Genomic DNA, 21,301 nt, shown 5'->3' with positions numbered 1-21,301 from the left:
TCTAAACCAAATCTTCATCACATTATAGAAATTCTAAGAATGTTGATTGCACAAAATGCAAGTAACCATGGAATAAAAGGGTTTGCTTAAACAGACCTAAGACTTTTCCTAAAAGATACAGATTTTCTCAAGCTAGAAAAAAGTATGGTGTATGTTCTAATGGTGAAACACACAGAATGCTCTTCCTCAAATCAATTGTCTACACCTTAACTAAGTAATATTTCATTGTAATATTACTGAAGGGTCCACTAAATACAAATTAGGACCACCATTTTACCAAGAAAAAAACAAATTCTTTTCTTCTCTTACAACCATCCCAAGTAAATGAAAAAGTAGGTGAATGTTGTCCTCAGCTGAATATGGGTGTTACGAGGTTAACTGGCAGGGAGATCAAAATTTACAACTCTGGATGACAGTAACCCCATCCCTTTACCTTCGTACCTTTTTATTGGCATAAATCCAACTTTTTAATGGTCTTCTTGTTCCTGACTATTAGAAATTATTGGCAGTTTACACTAACAGGCTTCCGTCATTTCTCATTTCCAAATCCTGTTATGGCTGTTAATTCTAATCAAAACCATAATAGATCAATTTTTAAGTTTAAAAGAGGACATTATAAACATAAATTATGTAAGCAATTCAAAACCCTTCCAATATTATAATAAATTTGTTATACTAAATTCTGAACATCAAATAAAATTATAAAGAACTATTAAATCACTAAATATGCCATACAAACTTTAGAAAAAAAAATCTGAGAATACATTATTAAAATGTTTAAGAACATGAATTCTGAATAAGAAAATGACTATACAAGAAGAGGTGTTTCTTCATATTCATCCCACTTCTGGTCCTCTCTTTGCCTGCCTGCCTCTTTCTCTCTTCAATAAGGACAATACCAAATAGTGAAATAACTCCTGCTGCATGCAATTATGTAAGTAGACAAGAAGGGTGTGAAAGTTTGAGTGAAGATATTAGAAGTGACAGCTTTTCACCTTAGTCTTTCTGTGCCCCTCCAAACTTGCAAAGAGCAGATGGTAATTTTCAAGCACACTGAGATGAGGCTTCTTGGAAGGACAACTCGGTGATAAAGAAATAACTGCACATGCAAAAAAAACACATGTTTTGCAACCTACAGTTTTTAATTTAGAAAAACTTTAGTTCTAGTTAACACAGAGATAGGGAAGTGCTGGGAGCATCGCTCCGTATAAAATGCTGATATATGAATTATAAGATAATTAAATTTTCAAGGTTCCTTTTCACATTTACACTATAGCATACCAGTAAACACTGGAATTTTTTTAAAACTAGAAATCTAAATACTATGCAAGTAACTGAACAATGAATATCAACTCATAAAGGAAGAAGACACTTCTCAAACTCAAACTCAAACTCAGTGGCCATGTGGGAACTATGAGTGATGCTCGGCCATGCTGAGGGGGCTCGCCAGCAGAGTTTAACATCAGGGTTAAGGCCACAATTTAAAGGGTAACAAAAAGGAAAACAATTAAGACACATTTGGTACATTTATATTTCAAATGCAAAACTGACTCCTGTTCTACTTAAAAGGAACAGAAAGCTATTTGCTTGTCTCTTCCAACCAACAACAGTAGGAACTGAAAGCAGTCCCAGGCAGGGGACCAGCACCTTGGTCATGGCTCTATAGTCCCGCTTCCAACTCCAGCTCCACCTAGAATTTCCAATCCAAACAGGAATTTCACAAAAGCCTTCTTTCCTGTGGTTAGCCCAGAGACACCAATAAATGACAATGTTCCCGGGAAAGATGGCTTTTCCAGAAGTTTCCAGAAGTTTGCACCCAGACCAAGGCCTCTGCTTCTACCCACTGGGCCCCCTGTCCTTCCTGTCCAATGGTAAATGCCTAGCATTTCAGCTTTGAGAGGGCCTCACACTGTCTTCACACAGGAGGGGTCAGGACTCTATGACTCTTCTGAAACTGTAGATGACAGAAACAGGGAATGTGGTTTTGTCATCATAAAACCAAGAATCAGCTTCTGACACTTCAAAACTATGTAATCTTGGGAATGTCAACCCTAAGCCTCAACTTCCTCATCTGGAACAGTGATCTCCCAGCACCAAAACAGGGCCATTATGCTGTTCAACTGGAATTACTAATCTAAAAACACCTAGCAACCACACAAACCTCGCTATTGGTTTGATTTGTTGGTTTGATTTCTCATGATACTTCAAGCAAGCCCCAGACAAGAAATGCCAGTTTGCCTCAAGCAAAATCATTACCACAGGCTTCCCATAAGCCCAACCACGGCTCTTTCTGGACCCTCTGACCTTGCAGTGAAGCATAAGGCCAGAGACCATTCCAGCCTTGGACCACTAGGACCCCAACCTCCTGCTGCCCAAGTTAGCAACTGCAGGATCATCACTTCTCCAGCTTTTTTTTCTTCCTCTTCACATTTTTATACCACAGTTTCAACAAAATATGGACAATGAATTCTGCAATTCATCAAAGGCCACAGGTTTACTAGGTCTAAGTATTTAAGTATTTTAAAAATCTGATTTCACTTATTTTTATGCATGAAGATATATGCACACACACACACATAGTGCAACAGGCCATAACACATGTACATAAACATGTGGATACAAGAGAACAAGACAAACACAAGTGTTCTTATCAGAATAAGATGAAATGATTAATGGTGAAGAGTCAGCCATAGCCCAGTGGTTAAGACAACAGTCTGGAATTATGCTGACTGGATTCAATTCCAGCTTCTCTACTAGAAACACTTGGGAAAGTTACCGATTCTTTCCCCTGCCTTAGTTTCATCACCTAAATAAAATGAGGTTAACCGCATATCCCTCATAGAATTCCTATGAATTTGAATGATGTATATAAAAGCTAAAAGTAGCATGTGGCACACTGAGGGCATCAGTAAGTTTATATTATCATTATTCAATGCATCTTAAAAAGTGCACGACATAGCATCATCTCACACATGTCAAAGAAAGATCGTGTGTGTGTGCGCGCGCGCACATATTTGTGGTCCTATGCAATCACAGAGTGGCATGTGTTTGTTTAAACACATCTTTCCAAACAGAACCCGGAAGAGGGTGTCTGGGTGAACACCAGGCACCAAATGTTGTTCTGTGGCCTGAACACAGTCTGTCCCCACAAAATCCCTATATGAAACCCAGGATCCAGAACTCTAGAGCTCACTGTCTTCCAATAGGAACAGAGCTATTGTCACACCAGGTGAAAACAGTTTTTATATAACTAAATCTGCCCTTAAAATTTTTATCATGGAGACCAAAACGCTGTAATCTTATTCTCACATTGGTGTTTCACTGATTGTCTTTTTCATAAAAGTGCCACAACATCTCTGAGGACCTCTTGAAGAAGGGAGTAACCAGCTGGTTCCTCTATCCCAGAGCTCCCTCTCTAATGTAAATCAATGGATTACACAGCCCCATCTTTAACTGTGGGATCTTAAACAGATGAAAACACACATACAACAGATTTGGGGCTCCATTCAAATCCATGGACTATTTTCATGAACTTAAAATTTCATTGTTTCAACCAGTTCATACAATGAACATACTGTTTGACTTGATTATAAATATTTCATCTTAATATAATTACAAAATGATTATTTTACAACTCTTGTTAGAAATGCTACCTAAACCATGATATTTTGTTAAAACAGAAAAACTAACATAAAAGCAGGCATGTCTTCTGGCACCACGTAGAACATAGCAGTGGATGGCCCGCCAGCCTCCTGTGGCCTCACACTGTGCCTAGCACAGCACACTTTCCCCCGAGACATGCCCACGCTTGGCAGAAAGTGAGCCTGAGCTTCCTGGAACACAACAGCATTTTTGCAGCTAATGTCCACTTTTTTTTTCATGTCATAAATGGATACAACGCCGTTATTTTATTTATCTACTTTTATGTAGCACTGAGGATCGAACCCAGTGCCTCACACATACTACGCAAGCGTTCTACTGCTGAGGCACAACACCAGCCCCCAGTGTCCATTCTTGGTGTTAAATTCTGGCTGATTTCCAAGCCTCTGAAATTCAAAGAGCGAATCCTCTTGTTAACAAGCTTTAAAAATATCTAGGGCCGGACGTGGTAGCATACACCTATAATCCCAACAGTTTGGAAGGATGAAGCAGGAAGATCATGAGTTCAAAGCCAGTCTCAGCAACTCAGCAAGGCCCTAAGCAACTCTGCGAGACCCTGGAGACTCTAGAAACCCTGTCTCTAAATAAAAATATAAAAAAGGCCTGGGGATGTGGCTCAGTGGTTAAGCATCCTTGGGTTCAATACCCAGTACCAAAAAAAAAAAGTATCATCTGGGGCTGAAGCTCAGTGGTAGAGCACTTGCCTAGCATGTGTAAGGCACTGGGTTCGATTCTCAGCACCATACATAAATAAATAAAATAAAGGTCCATCAACAACCAGAAAAAAAATATTTTTTTAAAAAAGTGTCATCTATAACCCTTGGAAATTTATTGCTAATTCTTCAGAGTAATTTAAATATTACAAACTGGACACTTTGATACATGTTCATTGTTTCTTTGTGTTAATGTAAAATGACACTGGTGAAGTCGCTACAGCTTGGATTTTACCTTAAATGGAATATATCCCAGTATATATGATGAGCATCTACACCATGCCCAACTATCCCAAACTGATAGTTTATTACAAAAGGTCTATCAATGGCCAACTGGACAAAAACTGCCTAGCAATTAGCTGAAAAAATAAGCAAAACAAACAGAAACCCATGTTACAGACTAACACATTTGTTCATTTATTCTGATTACCATAAATAATTAAAACAAAAACATGGTTATTAAAGCAGTTAATGTGTTATAACATTTATGCAAAAGAAATGAATCCTCAATATACTAAAACCTCCCCAAATCTTTTACTGTTTCATCCGTGCCCTATACATTTCAGATACAACAACCGAAGACTACCCTGTTAGTTGATACCCAGAGACCAATACGATTCAACATTAACTGGATCCCTGGGGTGGGAATGTATTTTTCTCACTCATTTACATCAACAGGATCTAATGCACCATGGAATAGTCTGGATCTCCTCAGTCCTGAGACAATCCTGTCAATTTTGAGAACTGCCCTAAGACGTCCCTTGGGTCCCCTGGGTCCTAGGTCAGAGAGGAATGACCAAACATTCCCTCTTCCCACCCCTACCCATGCCTCTCAGCTCCCAAAGCTTCCTAAACTGCTCCGATTATGGATCCTAAAGAACCTTAATTTTCTGAATGACAAAGAAAATCCCCCAATAAAAGTCAATAGTCACTCAAAAGCAAAGAGCCATTATTTCAAGCTCATTTTAGTTCACAACAACAACTGAGCTCAATCCAAAGAGGAGGAGGAAGAAGGGGTTGGGAGTGTCTACTATTTAGCTAGTTGGTTCATGAAGAAAACTGTTAATGTCACAATTCACAACTCACTGAAGAACAATGTTTTGCAAAAACCCTCATACCATTCCCACACACACACAAAAAAAAATTGGGGTTTTCATTAAATTCTTTATATGGACCATCTCATTAACCCTCATAAAAAACCTATGGAGGTAAGTAATACTATCAGACCCATTTCACAGACGCAGAAACCATCTCTCAGTCGTTAAAGATGAACCTGAAACAGAAGGATCATGAGTTCAAAGTCAGTCTCAGCAACTTAGCAAAGGCACTTAGCAACTCAGTGAGATCCTGTCTCTAATAAATTACAAAAAAGAGCTTGGGGCATAGCTCAGGGTGTAAGTGGCCCTGGGTTCAATCCCCAGTACCAAAAATAATTAAAAAATAAAAAGATTGAGCCTGAAAACTCAAAAGCAAATAAAGAGTACTGTGTCCTAAAATGAGAATACGGGACAAGAGAAGCCACGCAGCCAACCCAAGGAAACAAAGAGCCTTTCCCGCATCCTGCAGCCTCTTCTACCACAAAAGGCCTAAATGGAAGGAAAAGAAGTAAGCCTCCAGCAGTCTCCAGCTCTGCCCCACCCCAATTTACAGGATTACCCTGGGGTAGACCTTGGCCTCCCTGAAAGGTCTAGTTCAGAGGCCTAGCCCTACCCTAGGATCCATTATCATTGCCCAAGGTGGAAATGAAGCTCGTTCCTAGGAGAATCCTAGAACCCTGAGTTTAAAAATAACAAGATTGTTTTAAAGACTACAACAAAGTTTCCCAATCACCTTTGCATAGACTTTTATCTAGACTTACAGCACATTTCAATATAGGCACACTTAAGTGTTACATCCCAATGTGTCAACTAAGATTTACAGCAGAGAGTTAAGCCTACAATTCTGAAGCTCCAATTCTTAATCCAGTGCTTGAGCTCTGTAAGATTAGAAAAGCAGCACCCTGTGCCACACTCTGGCTGCCTGTGAGGCACAGGGTACACTCGTCAGGAAATACCACTTTCTAGGCACCGTCCCTCTTCTCCTAACAGAATCCCACTCCATTTTACGGCAAGCTCACCAGGCAAATGGGAAGGTTTGAGTCTTTAAACCTGCCTGTTTGATAAACCTCTGTGTTCCCCCTAGTAAATGAGGGAGGAAGAAATAGGAAGTGTCAAAACCATACCAAAGCCAGGCATAGCGGCACACACCGGTAATCCCAGTGGCTCAGGAGGCTGAGACAGGAGGATCGCAGGTTCAAAGCCAGCCTTAGCAAAGGCAAGGCACTAAGCAACTCAGTGAGACCCTGTCTCTAAAATACAAAATAGGGCTGGGGATACGGCTCAGTAGTTGAGAGCCCCTGAGTTCAATCCCCAGTACCAAAAAAAAGGAAAGAAAGGATCCTACTTCCAGTCTTGTACCTGGAGGGCACAGCCCAGCACAGCTCCAGAGCGTGAGAAAATGTAGCACAAGTTAGGAGCTCCTCACAGAGCCGTCAGTGTGATTACACAGTAGTTTAATATTCTGCATAATCCTCTGAGTTGGTCTTAATAAGTTTCCTTGTGGTCAATACTGGTAAAATATGGGTTCCAGAAAAAAATGTTGAGAGCTCAAAGGAAAAATTACATCCTTCTATTTGGTAGAGAAGCAACAGGCTTAGAAGAATAATTTTTTAATGAAACTGCTGAATTAATGAAAGTCTAAATCACTGGCTGTTTTGTTTTGCTTTGTTTTTTTTTTTTTTAATTAAAAGAGACTGAAACACAAAACAACTAAAATTTATAAACTTGTCTGCAGTTTGAACAGAATATTCAGATTCAAAGCCCTATATGCTTATGCCAGAGATATTTCTTTCCTGACTGGGGAAAGTTATGTAAATAACAAGTATCTGCACAACTGAAAGTACCCCTTTTCTAGGCCAGCCCAACAACAGTACCTCATACCTTTAAAGAATTGTAGTCTGATTCAAGCCACAGCCCACAGGGATCCATTTACTGCCTGTCAGTTTTGCTAAAGACCATTTGGCTAGCTGTATTCAAGCTCAGAATCTCTTAAAGAGCCAAATCAGTTCTAAACATGCAGTAGGCTTTTTCATTATTTTAATTCTTCTATGTGAAGAGCTTGACCAATAAATAGTCAAAGAAATTAACCTTGCTAGTAAAAAGTTTACTCTACTTAGTCATTTGAATGCAGATAGTTACTTTAAAGATCTTTGCAGAATTCCACAGTACAATGTGCAGGCCCAGTTCAAACCCACTCCTGACACCCTATAGCCTAAAGCTTGTACATCAAAGACAGCCAGGTCTGAAACAGCAGAACAATCGACAGTTACAGCTCCAAGAAAGGGGAGACCTGTAATGACCCAGATCCACAGCCTTCACAAGGAGCACAATTCACCAACAAAGGTGGGGAAATCTTGGGGCGGGGGCTCCTATTAAATAATGTACACTTTATTGTTATTTCTTCAATAGACAATTAAACATAGGAGTGTCCAAAGCAAACCAGCAAGGAGAGGCTGCCAAATGAGTAAGGGACAAGTTAAATCCTGCATGATTGGAGAACAAATAGGGTATCTTTTCTGTCAGTCTAGCCCTGGAGACTGCACCTCAACTCCGTGAAGACCTGGAGCGGCCCAACCCACCTGGAAGGGCCCCTGAACACTGGCAGACGCAGGTTTTCTCTGTACTCAAGTTTGCCCTCATGCATGTTTTCTCTGTGTGCAGCAGGAGTGCTCAAAAAGCCAAAGCCTGTGAATTTCAACATGAAATAAATGACTGCAAAGAGAATGTATAAAGCAAAGACTAGTGCTGTTAATAAACACTTACTTAACAGATATGCAAAGTTCTGGAGCTTTGTACAATACTGTTATCAGCAATCACCTCTGGGTGGAAGGACTGAAAGGGAATTTTTGTACCTTTATGCTCTTTTATATTACCTGGCCATTTTACTGTAAACAACTTTTCTTTCTCCTGTCAGAGGGAAAATATATTTAAGGCATTTTCCTTCCCCGTTTTTAAGTTTGATGTGGCTCCAAAAGGAGGGATGATAAATAGGTTTGACGTCTTCAACCAGGTCAGTAGTTGGTAAAATTTAGATATACAATTCTTCCTATCCAGAAGAATTATGAAATAACATTAGACCTAACTTCAATTTTTCAGAGTGAAAAAATATTTTAAAACTTTCTGTGCATTAAGTATTTATCTGTGAGATTACACTAATTGCAATGAGGAACCACTTCATGATTATTAAACATTACTATACTTTCCAGTTCAGTGTAAGGAATGATCACAGGGCTTCCATTGACCTTTTTTTTTTTTTTTTTTAAAGAGAGAGAGAGAGAATTTTTTAATATTTATTTTTTAGTTATTGGCGGACACAACATCTTTGTTTGTATGTGGTGCTGAAGATCGAACCCGGGCCACACGTATGCCAGGCGAGCGTGCTACCGCTTGAGCCACATCCCCAGCCCCCCATTGACCTATTCTGCCTTACATTACTTTTCATCCATCCAGACACTCCAGTCTAAAACTCTTATCAAATCCCCAACTGCCTGAGGGCAGAAACTTTCCCATACTTTGTTAGGCACTTTGCACTTGACAGAGTTCTGTAACAATTAGCCAAAGGACATTATCTACTTTCTGAATTTAATCTGGTTATAGTTTTAACTACAAAATCCACAAGAGTTCAAAGGAAAAGAATAAACTCAAAGAAGTTTCCTAAGATTTACAGCATGCAGATTATGAACCAAGAGGAAATAATGTTCACAACCACTGGACTGTGCTTATCATTCCATTCTATTCACCATCCATTATGAAACGCAAGCCAAGCTTAAAATGTTTAAATTCTTCAGGTTTTCCACAGGTAGATCAAAATCTAAATGACAAATCTCCATTTCCAAATATAAATTAATCCCAAGAAAATTTTTCCCTCAAAATTACAGTTTTACTAGAGTCCTAATTTTTTAATGACATAGGAAAAAAGTACTTTTTAAAAGGCACGAAACTCCCTGAAATTGGATTCTTCAATTCTGATTATTTTCTCCTATTACAGGATAAGTGATCCTGACCTTCTGACCTTTCTAGAGTACTTCCAGGAATTTACCTTAAAGAAATGCTCTCACAATACCTAGAACAACCATTGGAGGGCATTTTGCAACATCATTTGTCTGTCATACACTGGAATCAATCAAAACATCCCACAACCAGAAATCTGGTTAATTAAATGATAATGGATTCACACAAAGGAATAATGTGCGCATCATCTAAGTATAGATAATGAAAAGTCACAAAAATATCTAATATATATTAAGTGAGCAAAGAAAGTTGCAGAAAAATATGTGTAATACTATATCATCTCATTTAAAACCTCATCAGAAAGTATATAAAGCAGACTTCTCTGAGACGTAGGATTTCTGAGAATTTTAGCCTTTTACTTTCTGCATTAGGCACTTCAATATTTTTAAATCTTTTACAAGTAGTACTTTGTAGTCAGAAAATGGGAAGAAAATAGAATTATTCTCTCATTCCCCAACAAATGCAGAGTTCACTATTTATCTGGAAATAAATCAAGTCTGTTTATAGTTCTATGTACTTCATTTATTTAAAACAACACCATCCAATAGCACCATTTAGAGATGGTTCCTTATTTAGTACCTCAGCAACCCCCTTGAAGTTATGAATATAAAGATCTTAAAATGGGGGGGAGGCAGTTTAATGTTTTTCCCATTCTACAAAATTAGGAATTCACAATTTGTCAAAGCCACTTATATTTTAGAAACAGGTCCTCAAAAAGAGAAATATCTATATGATTTCTTGTGAAAGTTCAGTCCTAAATAAGAATGCAGGAGTACAAAAAATCACTCCAAATGCCGTAATAAAAATATACAGAAGCATACTGACCAGTTCACAAGAGTCTAATGAATTTGTCTCCAAACTCTTAAGACCTTCTACATCTCTGTCCGATCTTCTCTATTTTCAGAGAAAACGGAAGGACAGTGGACAGTGTTGTGCACACACTGGTCCAGCTGCCCCCATGTCAACTTAAATTCATGTGAGCAAAATACTCCCTTGCCCATGGTGAGCAGTCCTGTGTCAAGTTCAAAGAGAGCCATGCAAGAGGACTTCAAGCTCTAGCGGACACCACCTTGGGGAAAAACACCACTAGAGTGTTCACAAAGACAGCCGGGGGTTTCGGCAAGCATAGGGGCATAAAGGTGCCCTCACGCCTTTTTTTAATCTAGGGGAGAAAGTGAACAACTGTCCTTCAGTAATCAGTGTCAGGGCCAATGATACGGTTTCCCTTCCTTGAGATCCACCCAACTGTGACAATTGGCTTACCCACTACGCTCCTTAAGAGCTTTAAAAAAAAAAAAAAAAAATCTCCCCTCCCCTCAAAGCCCACACAAATATTTGTCTTTTTCCCCTTCCATCGAGCCACGAGTAAGAGAGCAGAGAGAAATTTAATCTGACTGCCTGCTCTTCAGGACAGAAAAACATGCAAAGACAGAAACAATTTACACAGGAGATGTTTAAACTTGACTCTAAGACCACATAAATGCAGACACCTCCCTCTATGAATTAACTATGGCTGCACTGTTTAACATCATTTAAAGTCAGCACTGGGTCATACATCTTGACTGACTGACTGTAGGGCATGACCTAAAAATTATTTATAATGAAAATTCTGTAACATTATTCCTCACTTTTACCAAATTCCTTAAGGATGGTTAGTAATAAAACAAAGCAATCCTACAGTTTGACTATATAAAACAACATCCAGGAAAATGGGTAGGGAAAAAAGGAAACAAAATTGGTTTTCTAGGTACTGCTAGAGGAGGCGGGGAAAACACTATGGTAACAAATGAATCTTTCTTCTTCCTATTCACAAGAATCTAAGCAACAATTTGAAATAAAAAATAGGACACATAATCCCAAGAAAATTCTGGACATAATTTCAGGAAAATTCCACTGGACACAAAAGACCAAAAATGAAGACTGAATGTCCCCAAATTGTTGACATTTAATAAATATGCTTCTACAGAAAGCTGGTGCTCCATTAATTAAAGTATAAATACTTAGGCCACGAAGTTTCTCCCTAGCAGATGGTACAACAGCCTTCAAAAATAATGGGAAATTTTACTTAATAAAGTTGTGCTCCTTAGTTGTAGTCACAAATATCTTACCAAAAGATACGGGTGAAGGGTTGGCATCAGATGACTCTTATTTATTTATCATGACGGAGCTAGGACTTGGCAAGGCAGCAGGGCCGCCCCACACGCTGGCCTACCCTGCCAGAGAAGCCCCTCTGCACCTCCCTGCGCGGAGCTCCATTCCCAGGCCAGACAAGGCTATAAAAAGCCTGGCCCCGTGCCAGCTGGCAAGACCACACACCCAGTATTTTTAACTTAAGGGGGCCTAAGGAGCAGGCCACCACCAGGGCACCAAAAATGCACAAGAAAACTTAACAACCTCCAGCCAGGATGGTGGTCTCTGTGTAAGATTTGCTTCCCAGCTATCCTACTCACCAACAGGCTGGGACTCCAACGGCAAAGAAGACATAAAAGATAACACTATGAAAGCTGATAGAAGTGGGTAGATGGGTCATGAGGAAGGAGCACGCTCATTTCCAAAGACCATATGCACAGCTATGTAAACAGCAGTGTGAACGCCGAACACCGGCCAAATAAATTGGACTCTTATTTCTTATTCCTGACACATAAGGCTACAAACTTGACTTTTGCTATAATTACTCTAACAATTTGCTGTTGTTGTTTTTAGTTTCACACTGGTCTTGGCACTTGGCCACACATAGATACCATGAAGCTGTTCCATAGATAAAACCCAAACACTGCAACATTACCACTGAATGCTGACGGGCTTAAGGATTACACTACCATGGGTAACTTAATTTTCTGGGTTAATAAGTATTAATCAAAGTTCTTTTCATTTCATCCTTTACTGCTAAAAGTTACATTTAAACATAGACATTAGTTAAATTTTCTGCCTCAAATGAATACTTCGTCTTTCTCTGAGGACTGCCAAGGCCTCCATCATGATTCTTAATATCAATTTTGAAAACACAATGCTCCCACTGCAGGACGAGGTGGAGGCCAGAAGGCAGGGCTCCAATCACAAGTGCCCTTCCCTCAATCCTGTCCCATGCGCTGGGCTCTTTAGCAGATTGGGGGTGGGAGGCAGTACTGCTGCCCTCAGCATCTGGAAATCAGCAGCAGGGCAGGCAGATCTGCTTGGACCTGCTTATAAGGCAAAACTTTTCTTTTTTAAACTAAATATGAGTTTAACATATTTTACTTCACTTGCCTCTTTTTCACCCCTAAAGGGCACTCCCAAGAACCACGTCCACTATAGATATGCAATAATCACATTACAGAATGTGCACACACACAGTGGATCCTTACAATCTCAAACACTAGCATCAGCCTTGACTTCATTACTGCAGCTTTTCTCCCTGCAATCAACCTCAGAAACTGCTTCCCTCTGCTTCATGCCTCTCCACAGGGCCTCTCTCTCAGTTCCCCTTCCTGGGACTCCTCTCCAGACCCTGGCTGCGCCCCCCTCCACTTCCACCCCCCCTGCTGGCCTACAAGCACACAGCTTCCTGGCTAATCTAAACAAAGGCCACCCGCCTCACAGAGCATCTCAGCCAGGTCCCTGCCAACCACAGACAGTCCAGTTGTCTGCTTCATGCCTTTATTCATAGGTTTATTTTTAGTCTACAAATTCCTTGAGCCACTGGAAACTCTAGTGAGTCGCCAGGTAGCAACTGCAGAAACCCCACATGTGGACAACAGGCTGGTAAGAGAGCTGCTTTATTAAGAATGTCTTTGTAGAGATTTCCACTGAACAGATTAAATACTCAAGTTTATCTCTACTATCTCATGGAACTCCATTAAAATGACAGAAATAAATAATTTTTAAAAGCATAAATTAATAAGGACAAAGAAAACATGAGGTGAGATGGTAGCAGATAAGAATTCAAAATTTTTTTGGAAGGAGAAAAGCAGATAGACAAGTGATAATTAAAGTTTTAATCTGTTCTAGGCGAGAGGATAGAAGCAAGCTAATTAAAGCACAGAACCCCAAAGACCAGAGGGTGGCAGCGGCTGGATAAAAACTCTAAGGAGTAATTCAGATCCCCCTTTCCATCCCTCACCCCAATCCTGTCAGAAGTCAGAAGAGAAACACCACCTGGAGCAGCTGGCCAGGAGCCCAGGGAAGATGAGGGTCAACTAAGACAAATGTGTATATCAGACCATTTCCCATTGGGTCACCCAAGAGGCCCCCAAGTTCTCACCAAGAGCAAACAATGAGTTACTGGGGAGGGAAATGCAGTCAGGTCCTCAAATGAAATGATCCAGATCCTCTCACCATCCAGCCTACCAGGGGACACAACTGCCCAAGGACACAGGACCTTCTACCAGTTCCTAGAACTTGGTGGTCACTCATAAAGAGAAACAGAAGACACTGCAAGAAAGCCCCCAGCAGGGAAGACAGGTAGAATTAAGAACACAATATGGACCACGACATACATCATTGTTTTTAAAAAATTATTATTTTTTTTAGTTTTAGGTGGACTCAAGATCTATTTCTATTTCTATTTTTCTATGTCTATTTTTCTATTTCTATTTCTGTATGATGCCGAGGATCGAACCCAGTGCCTCATGCATGCTAGGCGAGCATACTACAGTAGAGCCACAACCCTAGCCCCTCAACATATACCTTAAAAAAAACCTGAACTGATTTTCAGTGAGATAAACTATTAAATTCATGAAATAAAACTAAGATGATACAAAAGAAGAAACTTTAGCAAACAAAAATTTTTTTTTGATAAGTGAAACTACAAAAACAGTATCTGCCAGGAAACAGAACAAAAACTACAACAAAGATAAACAAACGAAAAGGGATAAAATTTTTAAAAATTTAAAAATTAAAGGATTAGCTCAGGATTTATAACACTCAACAAATAAATTTCCAGACAGTCAGAACGAAGAAAATAAAGATGAGAAAATTACCAAAACTACCCCATACAACAACCAAAAAAGCAAGAACAGCGTTTAACACTGGACGGGTCTACAAAAAGAAAAGTACCAACTCCAGGTTCCAGCAACATTTTAGAAATCAGGGAAATAAAAAGTTAAAAAGTGTTTAAAGTCACCAGAAAGTTTGGGCAGGGGTTGGAGGAGTCACACAAAGAGTGAGGACCTGAACTTCTCAGCATTTGAGCACAGTAGGTGTCAACAGGGCTTTGGGAAACTCTGCCCACCTGGGGTTCCTACTCTCCACACCACTGCTGGCTCGCTCAGTGAGAGCGCTCCAAGGCAGGACTCCGCCCCGCCTGCACCCTCTCAAAAGAGCTACTGAAGGAAGCACCCCCATCAAAATGAGGGAACACAGACAGAGGATGTGGCTTTCAGGAGGCCAGAGTCATCCCAAGAATTAAGGGATGTCTTCCCACACGTGAAGCCGGTCAGAGAAAGGGGGGAGCCCGCAGGCGGACTCCACCTCTGCCCAGGAAATAAGCAACAAGCAAAGCGCTTCCCAGTCCAATGTCAAGCTAACCCAGAGAATCTACCGCAACTTATTCTATCCTCACTGTAAGAGAGGCTATAAAATGCTTGAGTTCTGAATTCAAAATTACAGGGGCAGAGCTTTCAAATGTGAGCATTTCCTCAAAAATAAAAAGGCTATTCAAAAGATGGTAGTCATCCATGAATGTGAAGAATATTCACTGTGCTTTGATTGGCCCCTCCTGGACATAGAGGATGGCTGGACAAAAGTATAGAGGGGCAGTTTCTCTTCCAAAACACACACATACACACACACACACACACACAATAAATAAATAAACAAATAAATAAATAAACAAACAAACAAATAAATAAATAAAATCCAGCTAGACTCTAGGCAGCAATTAACTATCCAAGTTGACCAATCAGAGTACCAGAATAGGGCAAAAGGAAAATTTTAGATCCCCTTCACCCTGAAAGGGGGTGTGGACACAGACACAACACTGAACTCGATTCTACCTTCATAACCTTGTGCAAAACTAGTAAAGAATTCTGTAAAATTCACAGACCTTTAGAAGCTAATTTATAAGAAAAGAACCACCCCTTCCCAGAGCATATTCCCCTCCCTGGTATTCACAAGTCTTACTAGGAGATCCAAGTCTAATGCCACCTTCTCCAAAAAGCCCTCTTACCTAGCCCACTCAGCTGGAGCTGCTCCAGTGTGAGTTCTACAAGCCTTTACCCAGCACTTCGCACACTCCAGTCTAAGTACCTAGGAGCATTTGAGCTCTCTTCGGGTTATTAATACATGTCTTATGACAAACATGTTAACAACCAAAGACCTTTAGTCCCTCAATTCAATGAACCAAAAGCAAAAGCCAATCAAACGGAAGTGTAAGTTAATGGTATCCACCTGAAAGCAAAAGATCAACTTTCACATATTCAGGCTAACACCTCCTCTAGGTCCGCCTTATTATCCCACCCAGCTAACTGTCCCTCCATGTTTGCCTGTAACACAAGGACAAAAACCTATACCTGAACTCAATCCACTATCTCTCTATAGAATGTCCCCTCCAAGGTCTTTGGGAACAAAGACCTGGTTAGGGTCACCTTGATATTTCCCAGTGACTAATACAAAAGAGTATACCCAGCAGATATTCCAATTACTGAGTTAAACTAAAAGTGAGTAAACACAACTTACGTCCGAACTGTTTACCTCTAAAGGGAATCACTTTAATTCAAAGAATTTCATTTTAACAGAAAACTTTGTAGTAGTGGGAGAGTAGTGAATAATATTCAATTTTCAACATGTTAAAGGTCACAAAGGGCTTTCCATGCAACTAATACTTGATGCCAAAATTAGGCTACTTGAATTATCATCAATCTTATTATTTAAAAACGCAAATGAATTCTCCTCAGTGCTGAGAAGCATTCTGGTTCCACCAGAGCCACACATCAGCACTAGCATGAGCTCAAGTTTCAGGTGCTGCAAACCTGAAATCCTTGCCCTACTACACAGCAAGCACATGGATCTGAGCAGCCTCATCAGGCTCCCTCCCCCCTCAGTTTCCTCATCTGGGTCAGAGATGTGAACAATCCACCCTGAAGACCAAGTGGGTTAATCCAAGTCAAACAGAGCTGCACACAGCCTAAGTAAGCCCTTCGTAAACATTAGCTACTATTATTATTTGCAAAATGGCCATAATAGAAGAACGCAAGAACTAACTGAGACTGCCTGCATGGAGGTGCTTGGAATAAGACCTGGCACAGAGCTGTTATCTTTCCTGTTTACAAATAAGAAATCAGGCCCAGAGAGGAGATATCACTACCACAATGAGGATGGTGACAGTGGCAACATCATCCACACTGAGGCACTAAATTCCTGCACTTCCTTAAAAGGGCAAATTGTTTGTCCCTCACAGATCCTCTGCCAGAGCCAAGAACACAGGGCCAGTCTTGGGAAAGAAACCTCCCCCATTCTTGCCATCCTGAGTGCAGCCCACTCCAGGTGCAGCCACGCCCTCTGCTCCTGCAGACAGGCCTGGCACAGCGTGGGCTGCACACAGCGTGTGCAGACCCACAGCCTGGTCTGCAACGCACCCTTTCTAGAAGCTAAACTTTTCAAAAATGCTCTGGCCCCATAAAGAAACTGAAAATAATGCCTGGTAAGCATGGTGAGCTGTTGAGAGCCACAGCCCAGTCGGATTGGCCCCTGGCATTTTGCCAGAAGTAATGGTTGAGAGGTGAGCCATTAAGATGATGCTGGATTGATTCAATTGTATATAGACCTCTGCTGTCCCCCTCGGGTGGAGTTCCCCTTGAGTTCTCAGGGGTTTGGAGAGTGAGTGCACACGCAGGCCCGCAGCCCGGTGGAGGGAGTTCCGGTTGGTGTGGGGTGCTGGAGAGGAGCAGCCTGGGTGGTGTTCGGGAGAGTTCCCGGGGAGTGTGCATGGAGTGCTTGCTGTTGGAGTTCAGGCAATAAAGTTTCCTGTTTGAACATACAAGTGCTTTGTGGCAGCTCGGTGATTTGTGCCCAGCCAGACTGCGGCAGTGAGCCCAACCTAGGAACTAAATGGGAGATGAAATGTCACAGGGCAGGTTGCACAGGTTGGGATGTGAACTAGCCCCTTACCAAGGAGGGCTTGCCGCCTATCTCTCAGCCCCATTCTTGCACCACACATGTGCTCTGCCTCCACGCTGAAGGAGCTCTCTCCTCCAGGACAGCAAACTCCTACCAGAAAGGGGAGGGGGGCAGGGGAGTCTGTAGTGTCCAAATGGCACAGGAACCTTTCGGGGGGCTTTCCTTGATACACACAGTCTACAATCAGCGCTGGGGTGGAAATCTGACCTCCCATGATGTGCGAGCCAAATCTGATTCAATTGTACTGCAGACTCTCTGCTCCGACCTGATGGATTCCACCCGCACAAGACAGAATGCTACAAATGTGACCCACCAAGAAGTGAAGTGGCAGTCTCCCAATCTACCAAATGGGGGTGGTAACAGAGGTAAAGGACACACAGCACTGCACACAGTGAAATAAGATAGAGAACCACTCTGTCTGCACAGTCTCCTGGGCATCAAAACGTCACTGGGAATCTCGAAGCAGAGTTAAAAGCACAGCCCTGCAGTCATCAACAGGCTTTATGACAGAACAGCAGAGGCACAGAGACTTCACTGGAAACAAGGGCCTGGTGAAGATCCCAGCTCACAGCTAGCTAATCAGAGTTGCAGACACACCATTAAACATACTGAAATTTTTGCAGTGTGTGGGACAAATGTCACTGGCTAAAGTCTAAAACTCTGCAAATCCTTTCATTCATTTATTTCAAGTGTTTGCAGAGTTAGTTCAACGTCAGTTCCATTTAACAGGCTTACAGTGGGGGCAAATCCCAGAGCTTGCGTTCTAAGAGGTGAATTAGACAATGAAGACCAATACAGTTCCGTGGTAACACATAGCCCGGGGGAATAAAACAGGGACAAGGGAAAGAGGGGTGCCAGATTCATTTAAGTCGGAGAAGGCATTTTAAAGAAGTCTGTCTTGCCCAGCAGGCAAGAGGAGGGTCCTGGGGAAGGGTGAAGAGAGGGTGAAGAACAGGACAGAGGATGGAGAGGTGGTGAAGCAGCCCCCACCCCCGCCTGAGTGAAATGGGGAGACCCAGGAGGACAGCCAGGGTCTGGCAAAGACCCCTGAAAGGACTACTCAGATTGCTACACTGAAAACAGATGCTGGTTGGTGAGGGTGAGTAGCAAGTCCAGTGAGAGCCCATGGTGACAAGGCAAACAGGAGATGGTGGGGCATGGGCCAGGGCAGGAGCCACCGAGGCAGGGATAGGTACCTGCTTCTGCATGCATTTTAAAGGAAGAATCAATAGGATCGTCTAACAGTTTCAAAGGTTGGAAAAAGGGTAACCAGAGTTTTTGCCTGGGCACCTGAAAGATGGAGCTGCCGTTTATTGAGGCAGAGAGACCAGAGGAGACATGGGAGGGAAATTTTTACACAAGAGAAACATTCAACTGTCAAGAACAATTCTATGTTTTCTACAAAGACAGTAACCAAAAAGCTCTGCCTCCATAATCTAGAATTCAGAAATCAAATTCATAACCTCTCTTGCAGCCTAGATATGCTCAGGTGACGTAAATTCAGTTAGCTAGACAAAGCATAGCAGATTTTGATTCGGAAGAAAGCACGTCACATGTTGCTTATTTCTGAATTCTGGTGGCTTTTAGCAGCACTGTAGATTTCCGGGTCAAGCTGGCATCCTCCCAGAGCCCCCACTACATTCTCTGTTTCATACTGTATTGCGGCAGGAAAGCATCCTATAACTCTTGGACTTACTCTAAGTGTGCTGTGACGCATATGATGTCACAAAGGCTAAGACCAATAACATCTACAGGTCACCAGTCTCCCTCAGTTTACTACGGAAGCTAGTGAGGAAGAAGAATGGAGAGAAATCAGCAAGACCCCCATGAAGAAAGAAGTACCAGCTGGCAGTCCACTGATTACCTCACCATCAAAATCTGGACAGTTCTTGGAGAATAAGAATCCTGTAGTCTCCATGACCACTGACAAATGGCACAGGATGCTCAGGCAGGAAGAGGAAGGCTCATTTCTTCATGAAGCCCAGGACACTGAGGAGAACCTCCAAAGACTTAAACATCTAAGACAGATGGCAAGTGACTATTAGGTACATGAAAATTGTACTGGAACTTTCAAGGTAATATGCTAATTAAAGAAAAGGAAGCCTCCCCTTTTGGCCTCACATTTTAAGGAAGTGTCTTGAGGTCACAAAGCCAACAGGCCAACAATGATTTACCCTCTTTCCTTTTCCCCCGTGTCTCTCTAGAATCAATAAAAACTGTGATACTGATTTTAAAAGAATATCTAATCCTTACTTTGAGACTTCAAGAGCTACTGCTTGCAGGTCTGTTCTCTGTCCTAAGTGGCTGGTGCTGGGAATCCATCCCTGTTTGGCTGCCCTTTCTGTGAGGCATCTAGACAGAGGTTCCCTTCCCAGCAGACATTTGTCCTTAAACCTCCAGGGGACCAGCTACTGAAGCTAGCTGTCCACGGGAGACTGGTTCTGCTAAGACTCAGAGCATTAAGTAAAACCTAATTGCCTCAATAATGACAGTTTTTTGCATTGAATTCCAATAGTTGCATATTTTTGCTATTAACATTGGTCTCACTTCATTTCTAAATGTTAAATGCTTTATAGAGCTGGATCTGGATCTTAGCCTTTGACTAACCTGGAAGAGCCAATTTCATTGGCTGGTTGGTTTGGTGCGCTTACTCTGAGCCAAATTCATCTCTCTTTATTGATATTGACTAATTCTTTGGAATATGGTCTGGTTTGTATATAAACACACTTCTCCATAGAAACTAGGAAGCTGGGTAACTCACACTGTTGTAGACAAGTATCTAGGGACCAAAAGTTCGGTTTGGAGCTTTTTAGGTAGGCAGGGGACACCTGTGTTATACACACACTTCCCACATTCAAATCTTTCAGAAAGGAGAGAAGGCCTCCACAGTCAGATGGCACTGACATCAAGATCCCTGGGCACCTGTGGAGTATGTCTCAAGTGCCCTAGGAAACAGCATTCAGCAGTTTGATACTCAAAGATACACCATTTAATTGCTTCAACTTACCATTTATCATGTTGTTTAGTGTTTGGTTTTCAGGGAACGTGGAAGGAATGTAGTTGGTTGATTTTACTGATGTCTATATTGTTAGCTTCATTTGAATTGTTAATATTTTAACATAAATAGCAAAATATCATTCTTAGTGTTTCTCTGGAAAAAGCAAATAAGCAAAATTTATTTATTCAAAATACACTCAAGTAATTCTAATACTACCTAAAATATGCCCTTAAGATTCACATCTCAAAAATAAAACTATAATAGAAATGCTTACAGATATTTTATGTGGAAGTCTATATATGTAGAATACATAGTAGAAACCATATTATGACAAAAGAGTACAAACTTCCCAGCAGAGAATGGGCACCCCATGCTGTGTATCATCTTCAGGACACCCAGAATAATGTAATGCTCCAGGAAAAGCAAGAGTATCCACATAAACTTCCTAATACAAAAGCAGCTTTCCAAACTAAAGGTGAAATCATCTCACGTTTTCTCATTAAACCTTCAAGTACAGTCTGATCTTGTCTTGTCTTTCTTTCTTTCAGGAAAAGAGCTAATTATTTAAAAATCAGTATTTAACTCAAAATGTGAGCTCCATTCTGGGTATCCTGAAGATGGTACACAGCATTCAGCCCCACAAACAATGCTACACTAAATGCTTCAAATATGTTTAGATCCAAGCACTATATAAAAGGTAAATAAAACCAGTTAAGAATTCTAGAAAT

The 21,301-nt window shown here is 41.2% G+C and overlaps 1 protein-coding gene across 7 annotated transcripts in view; it reads right to left on the bottom strand.

The window, feature by feature from the left end:
- Arid1b (AT-rich interaction domain 1B) overlaps positions 1 to 21,301 on the bottom strand; it is a 412,777-nt gene that overhangs the window by 339,577 nt on the left and 51,899 nt on the right. The window lies entirely within an intron of this gene.

This window comes from Marmota monax, unplaced genomic scaffold (assembly GCF_021218885.2).
Source record: "Marmota monax isolate L192 unplaced genomic scaffold, Marmota_monax_Labrador192_F-V1.1 WCK01_AAM20220418_F8-fsc00164, whole genome shotgun sequence".
NCBI lineage: Eukaryota > Metazoa > Chordata > Mammalia > Rodentia > Sciuridae > Marmota > Marmota monax.
The sequence above is the reverse complement of the archived record's forward strand: the minus strand, read 5'-3'. Positions and strand labels throughout refer to the sequence as shown.